Genomic DNA, 13,162 nt, shown 5'->3' with positions numbered 1-13,162 from the left:
GAGGATGCAGCTACCCACTCTGGTTAGTGTCCTAACAGCGCAGGCACGTTTCGTTTGCCCGTATACATATAATGGAGATCGCGTCTGACGCAGTGGGCTGAGCTTTGCTGTGTACCGGGCGGGTGCAGTCGCGAGAACTGCTTCCCCGGGCGCCTCCGCGGCCGTGATCGTCTAGTGGTTAGGACATTGCGTTGTGGCCGCAAAAACCCAGGTTCGAATCCTGGTCACGGCAATTTTGAAGGTTTTGCCTTGCTGTTGCTGCAATCATGATCGTCACCCAGTGTTTGAAATCACAATGCTCTCATCACTTTACACTCATGTTCCGCACGCCGCAGGTTGCACTACCATTTCATTATCAGCAACAAGAAATTCGGCCGCCCCAGGGCGTGGGTAGCTGCCTGAGAGGTTAAATATATAGTCGAAAGGGGCAGTTGTTTGAGGTGCGATGCATGAGCAGCGAGTCGCAGCACAACAGGAAACTGTGTCGTGCACTGTTTTCTAGAGACGCGGGGAACGCTGGCGCAGGTAGCGTGGCCGAGCGGTCTAAGGCGCTGGTTTAAGGCACCAGTCTCTTCGGAGGCGTGGGTTCGAATCCCACCGCTGCCAATTTTTACTTCTCGTTTTTGTGCCATTGCGCTGTGTTCTCGTGGGGTAGAACGCAGCTCCTGCGGCGGCCGCGTCGCGTAGGTAGCGTGGCCGAGCGGTCTAAGGCGCTGGTTTCAGGCACCAGTCTCTTCGGAGGCGTGGGTTCGAATCCCACCGCTGCCAACGTTTTCTGTCTCGAAAACAGGAGCACTGATTTCCCGCGAAGGAAATAGCGCAGCAAAGCGTGAGCGTCGCTCTCTTAAACTGTCGTAGCACAGTGCGCGGTGTAACAACAGGATTCACCGGCGCAGTTTGGTCTCATGATTGCTGGCGTTCGTCTCCACGAGATACGTCCAGAGCATGCCGTTCTACGAAGTGGAAGCGTTAATTTTTGCAGATGTCGTCAAGTAGCGGGTGGACGCTCACCGTGTTTGTTGGAGGAGTGCGTGTGTCGTTATCCGGTGTCGTCTAGTGGCTAGGATACCTGGCTCTCACCCAGGAGGCCCGGGTTCGATTCCCGGTACCGGAAATCCACCATTTTGTTGCTCCTCTTAGGCGACTTGTCCCGACTTTGCTCGACTGACGCTACGCTGACGCTTGCAGAAAAGCACGTTAAGTATGAATGACGGCCACAAGTGACGGCGAGAGAGATGCGACACCTGTCCACCTGTGGTCAACAGACTTGGAGGACTGCAAGACACTGCCAGGGAGATGAATGCAGCTACCCACTCTGGTTAGTGTCCTAACAGCGCAGGCACGTTTCGTTTGCCCGTATACATATAATGGAGATCGCGTCTGACGCAGTGGGCTGAGCTTTGCTGTGTACCGGGCGGGTGCAGTCGCGAGAACTGCTTCCCCGGGCGCCTCCGCGGCCGTGATCGTCTAGTGGTTAGGACATTGCGTTGTGGCCGCAAAAACCCAGGTTCGAATCCTGGTCACGGCAATTTTGAAGGTTTTGCCTTGCTGTTGCTGCAATCATGATCGTCACCCAGTGTTTGAAATCACAATGCTCTCATCACTTTACACTCATGTTCCGCACGCCGCAGGTTGCACTACCATTTCATTATCAGCAACAAGAAATTCGGCCGCCCCAGGGCGTGGGTAGCTGCCTGAGAGGTTAAATATATAGTCGAAAGGGGCAGTTGTTTGAGGTGCGATGCATGAGCAGCGAGTCGCAGCACAACAGGAAACTGTGTCGTGCACTGTTTTCTAGAGACGCGGGGAACGCTGGCGCAGGTAGCGTGGCCGAGCGGTCTAAGGCGCTGGTTTAAGGCACCAGTCTCTTCGGAGGCGTGGGTTCGAATCCCACCGCTGCCAATTTTTACTTCTCGTTTTTGTGCCATTGCGCTGTGTTCTCGTGGGGTAGAACGCAGCTCCTGCGGCGGCCGCGTCGCGTAGGTAGCGTGGCCGAGCGGTCTAAGGCGCTGGTTTCAGGCACCAGTCTCTTCGGAGGCGTGGGTTCGAATCCCACCGCTGCCAACGTTTTCTGTCTCGAAAACAGGAGCACTGATTTCCCGCGAAGGAAATAGCGCAGCAAAGCGTGAGCGTCGCTCTCTTAAACTGTCGTAGCACAGTGCGCGGTGTAACAACAGGATTCACCGGCGCAGTTTGGTCTCATGATTGCTGGCGTTCGTCTCCACGAGATACGTCCAGAGCATGCCGTTCTACGAAGTGGAAGCGTTAATTTTTGCAGATGTCGTCAAGTAGCGGGTGGACGCTCACCGTGTTTGTTGGAGGAGTGCGTGTGTCGTTATCCGGTGTCGTCTAGTGGCTAGGATACCTGGCTCTCACCCAGGAGGCCCGGGTTCGATTCCCGGTACCGGAAATCCACCATTTTGTTGCTCCTCTTAGGCGACTTGTCCCGACTTTGCTCGACTGACGCTACGCTGACGCTTGCAGAAAAGCACGTTAAGTATGAATGACGGCCACAAGTGACGGCGAGAGAGATGCGACACCTGTCCACCTGTGGTCAACAGACTTGGAGGACTGCAAGACACTGCCAGGGAGATGAATGCAGCTACCCACTCTGGTTAGTGTCCTAACAGCGCAGGCACGTTTCGTTTGCCCGTATACATATAATGGAGATCGCGTCTGACGCAGTGGGCTGAGCTTTGCTGTGTACCGGGCGGGTGCAGTCGCGAGAACTGCTTCCCCGGGCGCCTCCGCGGCCGTGATCGTCTAGTGGTTAGGACATTGCGTTGTGGCCGCAAAAACCCAGGTTCGAATCCTGGTCACGGCAATTTTGAAGGTTTTGCCTTGCTGTTGCTGCAATCATGATCGTCACCCAGTGTTTGAAATCACAATGCTCTCATCACTTTACACTCATGTTCCGCACGCCGCAGGTTGCACTACCATTTCATTATCAGCAACAAGAAATTCGGCCGCCCCAGGGCGTGGGTAGCTGCCTGAGAGGTTAAATATATAGTCGAAAGGGGCAGTTGTTTGAGGTGCGATGCATGAGCAGCGAGTCGCAGCACAACAGGAAACTGTGTCGTGCACTGTTTTCTAGAGACGCGGGGAACGCTGGCGCAGGTAGCGTGGCCGAGCGGTCTAAGGCGCTGGTTTAAGGCACCAGTCTCTTCGGAGGCGTGGGTTCGAATCCCACCGCTGCCAATTTTTACTTCTCGTTTTTGTGCCATTGCGCTGTGTTCTCGTGGGGTAGAACGCAGCTCCTGCGGCGGCCGCGTCGCGTAGGTAGCGTGGCCGAGCGGTCTAAGGCGCTGGTTTCAGGCACCAGTCTCTTCGGAGGCGTGGGTTCGAATCCCACCGCTGCCAACGTTTTCTGTCTCGAAAACAGGAGCACTGATTTCCCGCGAAGGAAATAGCGCAGCAAAGCGTGAGCGTCGCTCTCTTAAACTGTCGTAGCACAGTGCGCGGTGTAACAACAGGATTCACCGGCGCAGTTTGGTCTCATGATTGCTGGCGTTCGTCTCCACGAGATACGTCCAGAGCATGCCGTTCTACGAAGTGGAAGCGTTAATTTTTGCAGATGTCGTCAAGTAGCGGGTGGACGCTCACCGTGTTTGTTGGAGGAGTGCGTGTGTCGTTATCCGGTGTCGTCTAGTGGCTAGGATACCTGGCTCTCACCCAGGAGGCCCGGGTTCGATTCCCGGTACCGGAAATCCACCATTTTGTTGCTCCTCTTAGGCGACTTGTCCCGACTTTGCTCGACTGACGCTACGCTGACGCTTGCAGAAAAGCACGTTAAGTATGAATGACGGCCACAAGTGACGGCGAGAGAGATGCGACACCTGTCCACCTGTGGTCAACAGACTTGGAGGACTGCAAGACACTGCCAGGGAGATGAATGCAGCTACCCACTCTGGTTAGTGTCCTAACAGCGCAGGCACGTTTCGTTTGCCCGTATACATATAATGGAGATCGCGTCTGACGCAGTGGGCTGAGCTTTGCTGTGTACCGGGCGGGTGCAGTCGCGAGAACTGCTTCCCCGGGCGCCTCCGCGGCCGTGATCGTCTAGTGGTTAGGACATTGCGTTGTGGCCGCAAAAACCCAGGTTCGAATCCTGGTCACGGCAATTTTGAAGGTTTTGCCTTGCTGTTGCTGCAATCATGATCGTCACCCAGTGTTTGAAATCACAATGCTCTCATCACTTTACACTCATGTTCCGCACGCCGCAGGTTGCACTACCATTTCATTATCAGCAACAAGAAATTCGGCCGCCCCAGGGCGTGGGTAGCTGCCTGAGAGGTTAAATATATAGTCGAAAGGGGCAGTTGTTTGAGGTGCGATGCATGAGCAGCGAGTCGCAGCACAACAGGAAACTGTGTCGTGCACTGTTTTCTAGAGACGCGGGGAACGCTGGCGCAGGTAGCGTGGCCGAGCGGTCTAAGGCGCTGGTTTAAGGCACCAGTCTCTTCGGAGGCGTGGGTTCGAATCCCACCGCTGCCAATTTTTACTTCTCGTTTTTGTGCCATTGCGCTGTGTTCTCGTGGGGTAGAACGCAGCTCCTGCGGCGGCCGCGTCGCGTAGGTAGCGTGGCCGAGCGGTCTAAGGCGCTGGTTTCAGGCACCAGTCTCTTCGGAGGCGTGGGTTCGAATCCCACCGCTGCCAACGTTTTCTGTCTCGAAAACAGGAGCACTGATTTCCCGCGAAGGAAATAGCGCAGCAAAGCGTGAGCGTCGCTCTCTTAAACTGTCGTAGCACAGTGCGCGGTGTAACAACAGGATTCACCGGCGCAGTTTGGTCTCATGATTGCTGGCGTTCGTCTCCACGAGATACGTCCAGAGCATGCCGTTCTACGAAGTGGAAGCGTTAATTTTTGCAGATGTCGTCAAGTAGCGGGTGGACGCTCACCGTGTTTGTTGGAGGAGTGCGTGTGTCGTTATCCGGTGTCGTCTAGTGGCTAGGATACCTGGCTCTCACCCAGGAGGCCCGGGTTCGATTCCCGGTACCGGAAATCCACCATTTTGTTGCTCCTCTTAGGCGACTTGTCCCGACTTTGCTCGACTGACGCTACGCTGACGCTTGCAGAAAAGCACGTTAAGTATGAATGACGGCCACAAGTGACGGCGAGAGAGATGCGACACCTGTCCACCTGTGGTCAACAGACTTGGAGGACTGCAAGACACTGCCAGGGAGATGAATGCAGCTACCCACTCTGGTTAGTGTCCTAACAGCGCAGGCACGTTTCGTTTGCCCGTATACATATAATGGAGATCGCGTCTGACGCAGTGGGCTGAGCTTTGCTGTGTACCGGGCGGGTGCAGTCGCGAGAACTGCTTCCCCGGGCGCCTCCGCGGCCGTGATCGTCTAGTGGTTAGGACATTGCGTTGTGGCCGCAAAAACCCAGGTTCGAATCCTGGTCACGGCAATTTTGAAGGTTTTGCCTTGCTGTTGCTGCAATCATGATCGTCACCCAGTGTTTGAAATCACAATGCTCTCATCACTTTACACTCATGTTCCGCACGCCGCAGGTTGCACTACCATTTCATTATCAGCAACAAGAAATTCGGCCGCCCCAGGGCGTGGGTAGCTGCCTGAGAGGTTAAATATATAGTCGAAAGGGGCAGTTGTTTGAGGTGCGATGCATGAGCAGCGAGTCGCAGCACAACAGGAAACTGTGTCGTGCACTGTTTTCTAGAGACGCGGGGAACGCTGGCGCAGGTAGCGTGGCCGAGCGGTCTAAGGCGCTGGTTTAAGGCACCAGTCTCTTCGGAGGCGTGGGTTCGAATCCCACCGCTGCCAATTTTTACTTCTCGTTTTTGTGCCATTGCGCTGTGTTCTCGTGGGGTAGAACGCAGCTCCTGCGGCGGCCGCGTCGCGTAGGTAGCGTGGCCGAGCGGTCTAAGGCGCTGGTTTCAGGCACCAGTCTCTTCGGAGGCGTGGGTTCGAATCCCACCGCTGCCAACGTTTTCTGTCTCGAAAACAGGAGCACTGATTTCCCGCGAAGGAAATAGCGCAGCAAAGCGTGAGCGTCGCTCTCTTAAACTGTCGTAGCACAGTGCGCGGTGTAACAACAGGATTCACCGGCGCAGTTTGGTCTCATGATTGCTGGCGTTCGTCTCCACGAGATACGTCCAGAGCATGCCGTTCTACGAAGTGGAAGCGTTAATTTTTGCAGATGTCGTCAAGTAGCGGGTGGACGCTCACCGTGTTTGTTGGAGGAGTGCGTGTGTCGTTATCCGGTGTCGTCTAGTGGCTAGGATACCTGGCTCTCACCCAGGAGGCCCGGGTTCGATTCCCGGTACCGGAAATCCACCATTTTGTTGCTCCTCTTAGGCGACTTGTCCCGACTTTGCTCGACTGACGCTACGCTGACGCTTGCAGAAAAGCACGTTAAGTATGAATGACGGCCACAAGTGACGGCGAGAGAGATGCGACACCTGTCCACCTGTGGTCAACAGACTTGGAGGACTGCAAGACACTGCCAGGGAGATGAATGCAGCTACCCACTCTGGTTAGTGTCCTAACAGCGCAGGCACGTTTCGTTTGCCCGTATACATATAATGGAGATCGCGTCTGACGCAGTGGGCTGAGCTTTGCTGTGTACCGGGCGGGTGCAGTCGCGAGAACTGCTTCCCCGGGCGCCTCCGCGGCCGTGATCGTCTAGTGGTTAGGACATTGCGTTGTGGCCGCAAAAACCCAGGTTCGAATCCTGGTCACGGCAATTTTGAAGGTTTTGCCTTGCTGTTGCTGCAATCATGATCGTCACCCAGTGTTTGAAATCACAATGCTCTCATCACTTTACACTCATGTTCCGCACGCCGCAGGTTGCACTACCATTTCATTATCAGCAACAAGAAATTCGGCCGCCCCAGGGCGTGGGTAGCTGCCTGAGAGGTTAAATATATAGTCGAAAGGGGCAGTTGTTTGAGGTGCGATGCATGAGCAGCGAGTCGCAGCACAACAGGAAACTGTGTCGTGCACTGTTTTCTAGAGACGCGGGGAACGCTGGCGCAGGTAGCGTGGCCGAGCGGTCTAAGGCGCTGGTTTAAGGCACCAGTCTCTTCGGAGGCGTGGGTTCGAATCCCACCGCTGCCAATTTTTACTTCTCGTTTTTGTGCCATTGCGCTGTGTTCTCGTGGGGTAGAACGCAGCTCCTGCGGCGGCCGCGTCGCGTAGGTAGCGTGGCCGAGCGGTCTAAGGCGCTGGTTTCAGGCACCAGTCTCTTCGGAGGCGTGGGTTCGAATCCCACCGCTGCCAACGTTTTCTGTCTCGAAAACAGGAGCACTGATTTCCCGCGAAGGAAATAGCGCAGCAAAGCGTGAGCGTCGCTCTCTTAAACTGTCGTAGCACAGTGCGCGGTGTAACAACAGGATTCACCGGCGCAGTTTGGTCTCATGATTGCTGGCGTTCGTCTCCACGAGATACGTCCAGAGCATGCCGTTCTACGAAGTGGAAGCGTTAATTTTTGCAGATGTCGTCAAGTAGCGGGTGGACGCTCACCGTGTTTGTTGGAGGAGTGCGTGTGTCGTTATCCGGTGTCGTCTAGTGGCTAGGATACCTGGCTCTCACCCAGGAGGCCCGGGTTCGATTCCCGGTACCGGAAATCCACCATTTTGTTGCTCCTCTTAGGCGACTTGTCCCGACTTTGCTCGACTGACGCTACGCTGACGCTTGCAGAAAAGCACGTTAAGTATGAATGACGGCCACAAGTGACGGCGAGAGAGATGCGACACCTGTCCACCTGTGGTCAACAGACTTGGAGGACTGCAAGACACTGCCAGGGAGATGAATGCAGCTACCCACTCTGGTTAGTGTCCTAACAGCGCAGGCACGTTTCGTTTGCCCGTATACATATAATGGAGATCGCGTCTGACGCAGTGGGCTGAGCTTTGCTGTGTACCGGGCGGGTGCAGTCGCGAGAACTGCTTCCCCGGGCGCCTCCGCGGCCGTGATCGTCTAGTGGTTAGGACATTGCGTTGTGGCCGCAAAAACCCAGGTTCGAATCCTGGTCACGGCAATTTTGAAGGTTTTGCCTTGCTGTTGCTGCAATCATGATCGTCACCCAGTGTTTGAAATCACAATGCTCTCATCACTTTACACTCATGTTCCGCACGCCGCAGGTTGCACTACCATTTCATTATCAGCAACAAGAAATTCGGCCGCCCCAGGGCGTGGGTAGCTGCCTGAGAGGTTAAATATATAGTCGAAAGGGGCAGTTGTTTGAGGTGCGATGCATGAGCAGCGAGTCGCAGCACAACAGGAAACTGTGTCGTGCACTGTTTTCTAGAGACGCGGGGAACGCTGGCGCAGGTAGCGTGGCCGAGCGGTCTAAGGCGCTGGTTTAAGGCACCAGTCTCTTCGGAGGCGTGGGTTCGAATCCCACCGCTGCCAATTTTTACTTCTCGTTTTTGTGCCATTGCGCTGTGTTCTCGTGGGGTAGAACGCAGCTCCTGCGGCGGCCGCGTCGCGTAGGTAGCGTGGCCGAGCGGTCTAAGGCGCTGGTTTCAGGCACCAGTCTCTTCGGAGGCGTGGGTTCGAATCCCACCGCTGCCAACGTTTTCTGTCTCGAAAACAGGAGCACTGATTTCCCGCGAAGGAAATAGCGCAGCAAAGCGTGAGCGTCGCTCTCTTAAACTGTCGTAGCACAGTGCGCGGTGTAACAACAGGATTCACCGGCGCAGTTTGGTCTCATGATTGCTGGCGTTCGTCTCCACGAGATACGTCCAGAGCATGCCGTTCTACGAAGTGGAAGCGTTAATTTTTGCAGATGTCGTCAAGTAGCGGGTGGACGCTCACCGTGTTTGTTGGAGGAGTGCGTGTGTCGTTATCCGGTGTCGTCTAGTGGCTAGGATACCTGGCTCTCACCCAGGAGGCCCGGGTTCGATTCCCGGTACCGGAAATCCACCATTTTGTTGCTCCTCTTAGGCGACTTGTCCCGACTTTGCTCGACTGACGCTACGCTGACGCTTGCAGAAAAGCACGTTAAGTATGAATGACGGCCACAAGTGACGGCGAGAGAGATGCGACACCTGTCCACCTGTGGTCAACAGACTTGGAGGACTGCAAGACACTGCCAGGGAGATGAATGCAGCTACCCACTCTGGTTAGTGTCCTAACAGCGCAGGCACGTTTCGTTTGCCCGTATACATATAATGGAGATCGCGTCTGACGCAGTGGGCTGAGCTTTGCTGTGTACCGGGCGGGTGCAGTCGCGAGAACTGCTTCCCCGGGCGCCTCCGCGGCCGTGATCGTCTAGTGGTTAGGACATTGCGTTGTGGCCGCAAAAACCCAGGTTCGAATCCTGGTCACGGCAATTTTGAAGGTTTTGCCTTGCTGTTGCTGCAATCATGATCGTCACCCAGTGTTTGAAATCACAATGCTCTCATCACTTTACACTCATGTTCCGCACGCCGCAGGTTGCACTACCATTTCATTATCAGCAACAAGAAATTCGGCCGCCCCAGGGCGTGGGTAGCTGCCTGAGAGGTTAAATATATAGTCGAAAGGGGCAGTTGTTTGAGGTGCGATGCATGAGCAGCGAGTCGCAGCACAACAGGAAACTGTGTCGTGCACTGTTTTCTAGAGACGCGGGGAACGCTGGCGCAGGTAGCGTGGCCGAGCGGTCTAAGGCGCTGGTTTAAGGCACCAGTCTCTTCGGAGGCGTGGGTTCGAATCCCACCGCTGCCAATTTTTACTTCTCGTTTTTGTGCCATTGCGCTGTGTTCTCGTGGGGTAGAACGCAGCTCCTGCGGCGGCCGCGTCGCGTAGGTAGCGTGGCCGAGCGGTCTAAGGCGCTGGTTTCAGGCACCAGTCTCTTCGGAGGCGTGGGTTCGAATCCCACCGCTGCCAACGTTTTCTGTCTCGAAAACAGGAGCACTGATTTCCCGCGAAGGAAATAGCGCAGCAAAGCGTGAGCGTCGCTCTCTTAAACTGTCGTAGCACAGTGCGCGGTGTAACAACAGGATTCACCGGCGCAGTTTGGTCTCATGATTGCTGGCGTTCGTCTCCACGAGATACGTCCAGAGCATGCCGTTCTACGAAGTGGAAGCGTTAATTTTTGCAGATGTCGTCAAGTAGCGGGTGGACGCTCACCGTGTTTGTTGGAGGAGTGCGTGTGTCGTTATCCGGTGTCGTCTAGTGGCTAGGATACCTGGCTCTCACCCAGGAGGCCCGGGTTCGATTCCCGGTACCGGAAATCCACCATTTTGTTGCTCCTCTTAGGCGACTTGTCCCGACTTTGCTCGACTGACGCTACGCTGACGCTTGCAGAAAAGCACGTTAAGTATGAATGACGGCCACAAGTGACGGCGAGAGAGATGCGACACCTGTCCACCTGTGGTCAACAGACTTGGAGGACTGCAAGACACTGCCAGGGAGATGAATGCAGCTACCCACTCTGGTTAGTGTCCTAACAGCGCAGGCACGTTTCGTTTGCCCGTATACATATAATGGAGATCGCGTCTGACGCAGTGGGCTGAGCTTTGCTGTGTACCGGGCGGGTGCAGTCGCGAGAACTGCTTCCCCGGGCGCCTCCGCGGCCGTGATCGTCTAGTGGTTAGGACATTGCGTTGTGGCCGCAAAAACCCAGGTTCGAATCCTGGTCACGGCAATTTTGAAGGTTTTGCCTTGCTGTTGCTGCAATCATGATCGTCACCCAGTGTTTGAAATCACAATGCTCTCATCACTTTACACTCATGTTCCGCACGCCGCAGGTTGCACTACCATTTCATTATCAGCAACAAGAAATTCGGCCGCCCCAGGGCGTGGGTAGCTGCCTGAGAGGTTAAATATATAGTCGAAAGGGGCAGTTGTTTGAGGTGCGATGCATGAGCAGCGAGTCGCAGCACAACAGGAAACTGTGTCGTGCACTGTTTTCTAGAGACGCGGGGAACGCTGGCGCAGGTAGCGTGGCCGAGCGGTCTAAGGCGCTGGTTTAAGGCACCAGTCTCTTCGGAGGCGTGGGTTCGAATCCCACCGCTGCCAATTTTTACTTCTCGTTTTTGTGCCATTGCGCTGTGTTCTCGTGGGGTAGAACGCAGCTCCTGCGGCGGCCGCGTCGCGTAGGTAGCGTGGCCGAGCGGTCTAAGGCGCTGGTTTCAGGCACCAGTCTCTTCGGAGGCGTGGGTTCGAATCCCACCACTGCCAATTTTTACTTCTCGTTTTTGTGCCATTGCGCTGTGTTCTCGTGGGGTAGAACGCAGCTCCTGCGGCGGCCGCGGCGCGTAGGTAGCGTGGCCGAGCGGTCTAAGGCGCTGGTTTCAGGCACCAGTCTCTTCGGAGGCGTGGGTTCGAATCCCACCGCTGCCAACGTTTTCTGTCTCGAAAACAGGAGCACTGATTTCCCGCGAAGGAAATAGCGCAGCAAAGCGTGAGCGTCGCTCTCTTAAACTGTCGTAGCACAGTGCGCGGTGTAACAACAGGATTCACCGGCGCAGTTTGGTCTCATGATTGCTGGCGTTCGTCTCCACGAGATACGTCCAGAGCATGCCGTTCTACGAAGTGGAAGCGTTAATTTTTGCAGTTGTCGTCAAGTAGCGGGTGGACGCTCACCGTGTTTGTTGGAGGAGTGCGTGTGTCGTTATCCGGTGTCGTCTAGTGGCTAGGATACCTGGCTCTCACCCAGGAGGCCCGGGTTCGATTCCCGGTACCGGAAATCCACCATTTTGTTGCTCCTCTTAGGCGACTTGTCCCGACTTTGCTCGACTGACGCTTGCAGAAAAGCACGTTAAGTATGAATGACGGCCACAAGTGACGGCGAGAGAGATGCGACACCTGTCCACCTGTGGTCAACAGACTTGGAGGACTGCAAGACACTGCCAGGGAGATGAATGCAGCTACCCACTCTGGTTAGTGTCCTAACAGCGCAGGCACGTTTCGTTTGCCCGTATACATATAATGGAGATCGCGTCTGACGCAGTGGGCTGAGCTTTGCTGTGTACCGGGCGGGTGCAGTCGCGAGAACTGCTTCCCCGGGCGCCTCCGCGGCCGTGATCGTCTAGTGGTTAGGACATTGCGTTGTGGCCGCAAAAACCCAGGTTCGAATCCTGGTCACGGCAATTTTGAAGGTTTTGCCTTGCTGTTGCTGCAATCATGATCGTCACCCAGTGTTTGAAATCACAATGCTCTCATCACTTTACACTCATGTTCCGCACGCCGCAGGTTGCACTACCATTTCATTATCAGCAACAAGAAATTCGGCCGCCCCAGGGCGTGGGTAGCTGCCTGAGAGGTTAAATATATAGTCGAAAGGGGCAGTTGTTTGAGGTGCGATGCATGAGCAGCGAGTCGCAGCACAACAGGAAACTGTGTCGTGCACTGTTTTCTAGAGACGCGGGGAACGCTGGCGCAGGTAGCGTGGCCGAGCGGTCTAAGGCGCTGGTTTAAGGCACCAGTCTCTTCGGAGGCGTGGGTTCGAATCCCACCGCTGCCAATTTTTACTTCTCGTTTTTGTGCCATTGCGCTGTGTTCTCGTGGGGTAGAACGCAGCTCCTGCGGCGGCCGCGTCGCGTAGGTAGCGTGGCCGAGCGGTCTAAGGCGCTGGTTTCAGGCACCAGTCTCTTCGGAGGCGTGGGTTCGAATCCCACCGCTGCCAATTTTTACTTCTCGTTTTTGTGCCATTGCGCTGTGTTCTCGTGGGGTAGAACGCAGCTCCTGCGGCGGCCGCGTCGCGTAGGTAGCGTGGCCGAGCGGTATAAGGCGCTGGTTTCAGGCACCAGTCTCTTCGGAGGCGTGGGTTCGAATCCCACCGCTGCCAACGTTTTCTGTCTCGAAAACAGGAGCACTGATTTCCCGCGAAGGAAATAGCGCAGCAAAGCGTGAGCGTCGCTCTCTTAAACTGTCGTAGCACAGTGCGCGGTGTAACAACAGGATTCACCGGCGCAGTTTGGTCTCATGATTGCTGGCGTTCGTCTCCACGAGATACGTCCAGAGCATGCCGTTCTACGAAGTGGAAGCGTTAATTTTTGCAGTTGTCGTCAAGTAGCGGGTGGACGCTCACCGTGTTTGTTGGAGGAGTGCGTGTGTCGTTATCCGGTGTCGTCTAGTGGCTAGGATACCTGGCTCTCACCCAGGAGGCCCGGGTTCGATTCCCGGTACCGGAAATCCACCATTTTGTTGCTCCTCTTAGGCGACTTGTCCCGACTTTGCTCGACTGACGCTACGCTGACGCTTG

The 13,162-nt window shown here is 55.5% G+C and overlaps 42 non-coding genes across 42 annotated transcripts; all 42 read left to right on the top strand.

The window, feature by feature from the left end:
* The first annotated feature begins 160 nt into the window (after positions 1 to 160).
* On the top strand, positions 161 to 232 carry Trnah-gug (transfer RNA histidin (anticodon GUG)). The gene has a single exon. It is a non-coding gene; the product is annotated as a tRNA-His (tRNA).
* Positions 233 to 524: 292 nt separating this feature from the next.
* On the top strand, positions 525 to 606 carry Trnal-aag (transfer RNA leucine (anticodon AAG)). Its single transcript has one exon. It is a non-coding gene; the product is annotated as a tRNA-Leu (tRNA).
* Positions 607 to 686: 80 nt separating this feature from the next.
* Trnal-cag (transfer RNA leucine (anticodon CAG)) lies at positions 687 to 768 on the top strand. Its single transcript has one exon. It is a non-coding gene; the product is annotated as a tRNA-Leu (tRNA).
* A 274-nt stretch (positions 769 to 1,042) lies between these two features.
* On the top strand, positions 1,043 to 1,114 carry Trnae-cuc (transfer RNA glutamic acid (anticodon CUC)). The gene has a single exon. It is a non-coding gene; the product is annotated as a tRNA-Glu (tRNA).
* Positions 1,115 to 1,456: 342 nt separating this feature from the next.
* Positions 1,457 to 1,528, top strand: Trnah-gug (transfer RNA histidin (anticodon GUG)). The gene has a single exon. It is a non-coding gene; the product is annotated as a tRNA-His (tRNA).
* Positions 1,529 to 1,820: 292 nt separating this feature from the next.
* Trnal-aag (transfer RNA leucine (anticodon AAG)) lies at positions 1,821 to 1,902 on the top strand. The gene has a single exon. It is a non-coding gene; the product is annotated as a tRNA-Leu (tRNA).
* An 80-nt stretch (positions 1,903 to 1,982) lies between these two features.
* Positions 1,983 to 2,064, top strand: Trnal-cag (transfer RNA leucine (anticodon CAG)). The gene has a single exon. It is a non-coding gene; the product is annotated as a tRNA-Leu (tRNA).
* Positions 2,065 to 2,338: 274 nt separating this feature from the next.
* On the top strand, positions 2,339 to 2,410 carry Trnae-cuc (transfer RNA glutamic acid (anticodon CUC)). Its single transcript has one exon. It is a non-coding gene; the product is annotated as a tRNA-Glu (tRNA).
* Positions 2,411 to 2,752: 342 nt separating this feature from the next.
* Positions 2,753 to 2,824, top strand: Trnah-gug (transfer RNA histidin (anticodon GUG)). The gene has a single exon. It is a non-coding gene; the product is annotated as a tRNA-His (tRNA).
* Positions 2,825 to 3,116: 292 nt separating this feature from the next.
* Positions 3,117 to 3,198, top strand: Trnal-aag (transfer RNA leucine (anticodon AAG)). Its single transcript has one exon. It is a non-coding gene; the product is annotated as a tRNA-Leu (tRNA).
* Positions 3,199 to 3,278: 80 nt separating this feature from the next.
* On the top strand, positions 3,279 to 3,360 carry Trnal-cag (transfer RNA leucine (anticodon CAG)). The gene has a single exon. It is a non-coding gene; the product is annotated as a tRNA-Leu (tRNA).
* A 274-nt stretch (positions 3,361 to 3,634) lies between these two features.
* Positions 3,635 to 3,706, top strand: Trnae-cuc (transfer RNA glutamic acid (anticodon CUC)). Its single transcript has one exon. It is a non-coding gene; the product is annotated as a tRNA-Glu (tRNA).
* A 342-nt stretch (positions 3,707 to 4,048) lies between these two features.
* Positions 4,049 to 4,120, top strand: Trnah-gug (transfer RNA histidin (anticodon GUG)). Its single transcript has one exon. It is a non-coding gene; the product is annotated as a tRNA-His (tRNA).
* A 292-nt stretch (positions 4,121 to 4,412) lies between these two features.
* Trnal-aag (transfer RNA leucine (anticodon AAG)) lies at positions 4,413 to 4,494 on the top strand. Its single transcript has one exon. It is a non-coding gene; the product is annotated as a tRNA-Leu (tRNA).
* An 80-nt stretch (positions 4,495 to 4,574) lies between these two features.
* On the top strand, positions 4,575 to 4,656 carry Trnal-cag (transfer RNA leucine (anticodon CAG)). The gene has a single exon. It is a non-coding gene; the product is annotated as a tRNA-Leu (tRNA).
* A 274-nt stretch (positions 4,657 to 4,930) lies between these two features.
* Trnae-cuc (transfer RNA glutamic acid (anticodon CUC)) lies at positions 4,931 to 5,002 on the top strand. Its single transcript has one exon. It is a non-coding gene; the product is annotated as a tRNA-Glu (tRNA).
* A 342-nt stretch (positions 5,003 to 5,344) lies between these two features.
* On the top strand, positions 5,345 to 5,416 carry Trnah-gug (transfer RNA histidin (anticodon GUG)). The gene has a single exon. It is a non-coding gene; the product is annotated as a tRNA-His (tRNA).
* A 292-nt stretch (positions 5,417 to 5,708) lies between these two features.
* Positions 5,709 to 5,790, top strand: Trnal-aag (transfer RNA leucine (anticodon AAG)). The gene has a single exon. It is a non-coding gene; the product is annotated as a tRNA-Leu (tRNA).
* Positions 5,791 to 5,870: 80 nt separating this feature from the next.
* On the top strand, positions 5,871 to 5,952 carry Trnal-cag (transfer RNA leucine (anticodon CAG)). Its single transcript has one exon. It is a non-coding gene; the product is annotated as a tRNA-Leu (tRNA).
* Positions 5,953 to 6,226: 274 nt separating this feature from the next.
* Trnae-cuc (transfer RNA glutamic acid (anticodon CUC)) lies at positions 6,227 to 6,298 on the top strand. The gene has a single exon. It is a non-coding gene; the product is annotated as a tRNA-Glu (tRNA).
* Positions 6,299 to 6,640: 342 nt separating this feature from the next.
* Positions 6,641 to 6,712, top strand: Trnah-gug (transfer RNA histidin (anticodon GUG)). The gene has a single exon. It is a non-coding gene; the product is annotated as a tRNA-His (tRNA).
* Positions 6,713 to 7,004: 292 nt separating this feature from the next.
* Trnal-aag (transfer RNA leucine (anticodon AAG)) lies at positions 7,005 to 7,086 on the top strand. The gene has a single exon. It is a non-coding gene; the product is annotated as a tRNA-Leu (tRNA).
* Positions 7,087 to 7,166: 80 nt separating this feature from the next.
* Positions 7,167 to 7,248, top strand: Trnal-cag (transfer RNA leucine (anticodon CAG)). Its single transcript has one exon. It is a non-coding gene; the product is annotated as a tRNA-Leu (tRNA).
* Positions 7,249 to 7,522: 274 nt separating this feature from the next.
* Trnae-cuc (transfer RNA glutamic acid (anticodon CUC)) lies at positions 7,523 to 7,594 on the top strand. Its single transcript has one exon. It is a non-coding gene; the product is annotated as a tRNA-Glu (tRNA).
* A 342-nt stretch (positions 7,595 to 7,936) lies between these two features.
* Positions 7,937 to 8,008, top strand: Trnah-gug (transfer RNA histidin (anticodon GUG)). Its single transcript has one exon. It is a non-coding gene; the product is annotated as a tRNA-His (tRNA).
* Positions 8,009 to 8,300: 292 nt separating this feature from the next.
* Trnal-aag (transfer RNA leucine (anticodon AAG)) lies at positions 8,301 to 8,382 on the top strand. The gene has a single exon. It is a non-coding gene; the product is annotated as a tRNA-Leu (tRNA).
* An 80-nt stretch (positions 8,383 to 8,462) lies between these two features.
* On the top strand, positions 8,463 to 8,544 carry Trnal-cag (transfer RNA leucine (anticodon CAG)). Its single transcript has one exon. It is a non-coding gene; the product is annotated as a tRNA-Leu (tRNA).
* Positions 8,545 to 8,818: 274 nt separating this feature from the next.
* Trnae-cuc (transfer RNA glutamic acid (anticodon CUC)) lies at positions 8,819 to 8,890 on the top strand. Its single transcript has one exon. It is a non-coding gene; the product is annotated as a tRNA-Glu (tRNA).
* A 342-nt stretch (positions 8,891 to 9,232) lies between these two features.
* Trnah-gug (transfer RNA histidin (anticodon GUG)) lies at positions 9,233 to 9,304 on the top strand. The gene has a single exon. It is a non-coding gene; the product is annotated as a tRNA-His (tRNA).
* A 292-nt stretch (positions 9,305 to 9,596) lies between these two features.
* Trnal-aag (transfer RNA leucine (anticodon AAG)) lies at positions 9,597 to 9,678 on the top strand. The gene has a single exon. It is a non-coding gene; the product is annotated as a tRNA-Leu (tRNA).
* An 80-nt stretch (positions 9,679 to 9,758) lies between these two features.
* On the top strand, positions 9,759 to 9,840 carry Trnal-cag (transfer RNA leucine (anticodon CAG)). Its single transcript has one exon. It is a non-coding gene; the product is annotated as a tRNA-Leu (tRNA).
* Positions 9,841 to 10,114: 274 nt separating this feature from the next.
* On the top strand, positions 10,115 to 10,186 carry Trnae-cuc (transfer RNA glutamic acid (anticodon CUC)). The gene has a single exon. It is a non-coding gene; the product is annotated as a tRNA-Glu (tRNA).
* A 342-nt stretch (positions 10,187 to 10,528) lies between these two features.
* Positions 10,529 to 10,600, top strand: Trnah-gug (transfer RNA histidin (anticodon GUG)). The gene has a single exon. It is a non-coding gene; the product is annotated as a tRNA-His (tRNA).
* A 292-nt stretch (positions 10,601 to 10,892) lies between these two features.
* On the top strand, positions 10,893 to 10,974 carry Trnal-aag (transfer RNA leucine (anticodon AAG)). The gene has a single exon. It is a non-coding gene; the product is annotated as a tRNA-Leu (tRNA).
* Positions 10,975 to 11,054: 80 nt separating this feature from the next.
* Positions 11,055 to 11,136, top strand: Trnal-cag (transfer RNA leucine (anticodon CAG)). The gene has a single exon. It is a non-coding gene; the product is annotated as a tRNA-Leu (tRNA).
* Positions 11,137 to 11,216: 80 nt separating this feature from the next.
* Trnal-cag (transfer RNA leucine (anticodon CAG)) lies at positions 11,217 to 11,298 on the top strand. Its single transcript has one exon. It is a non-coding gene; the product is annotated as a tRNA-Leu (tRNA).
* Positions 11,299 to 11,572: 274 nt separating this feature from the next.
* Trnae-cuc (transfer RNA glutamic acid (anticodon CUC)) lies at positions 11,573 to 11,644 on the top strand. Its single transcript has one exon. It is a non-coding gene; the product is annotated as a tRNA-Glu (tRNA).
* Positions 11,645 to 11,975: 331 nt separating this feature from the next.
* Trnah-gug (transfer RNA histidin (anticodon GUG)) lies at positions 11,976 to 12,047 on the top strand. The gene has a single exon. It is a non-coding gene; the product is annotated as a tRNA-His (tRNA).
* Positions 12,048 to 12,339: 292 nt separating this feature from the next.
* On the top strand, positions 12,340 to 12,421 carry Trnal-aag (transfer RNA leucine (anticodon AAG)). The gene has a single exon. It is a non-coding gene; the product is annotated as a tRNA-Leu (tRNA).
* Positions 12,422 to 12,501: 80 nt separating this feature from the next.
* Trnal-cag (transfer RNA leucine (anticodon CAG)) lies at positions 12,502 to 12,583 on the top strand. Its single transcript has one exon. It is a non-coding gene; the product is annotated as a tRNA-Leu (tRNA).
* An 80-nt stretch (positions 12,584 to 12,663) lies between these two features.
* On the top strand, positions 12,664 to 12,745 carry Trnal-cag (transfer RNA leucine (anticodon CAG)). Its single transcript has one exon. It is a non-coding gene; the product is annotated as a tRNA-Leu (tRNA).
* Positions 12,746 to 13,019: 274 nt separating this feature from the next.
* Positions 13,020 to 13,091, top strand: Trnae-cuc (transfer RNA glutamic acid (anticodon CUC)). Its single transcript has one exon. It is a non-coding gene; the product is annotated as a tRNA-Glu (tRNA).
* Positions 13,092 to 13,162: the final 71 nt, after the last annotated feature.

Source organism: Schistocerca nitens, chromosome 2 (genome assembly GCF_023898315.1).
Source record: "Schistocerca nitens isolate TAMUIC-IGC-003100 chromosome 2, iqSchNite1.1, whole genome shotgun sequence".
Lineage (NCBI taxonomy): Eukaryota > Metazoa > Arthropoda > Insecta > Orthoptera > Acrididae > Schistocerca > Schistocerca nitens.
Note: the sequence above shows the minus strand (reverse complement) of the source record. Positions and strands in the feature narration are given on the sequence as shown.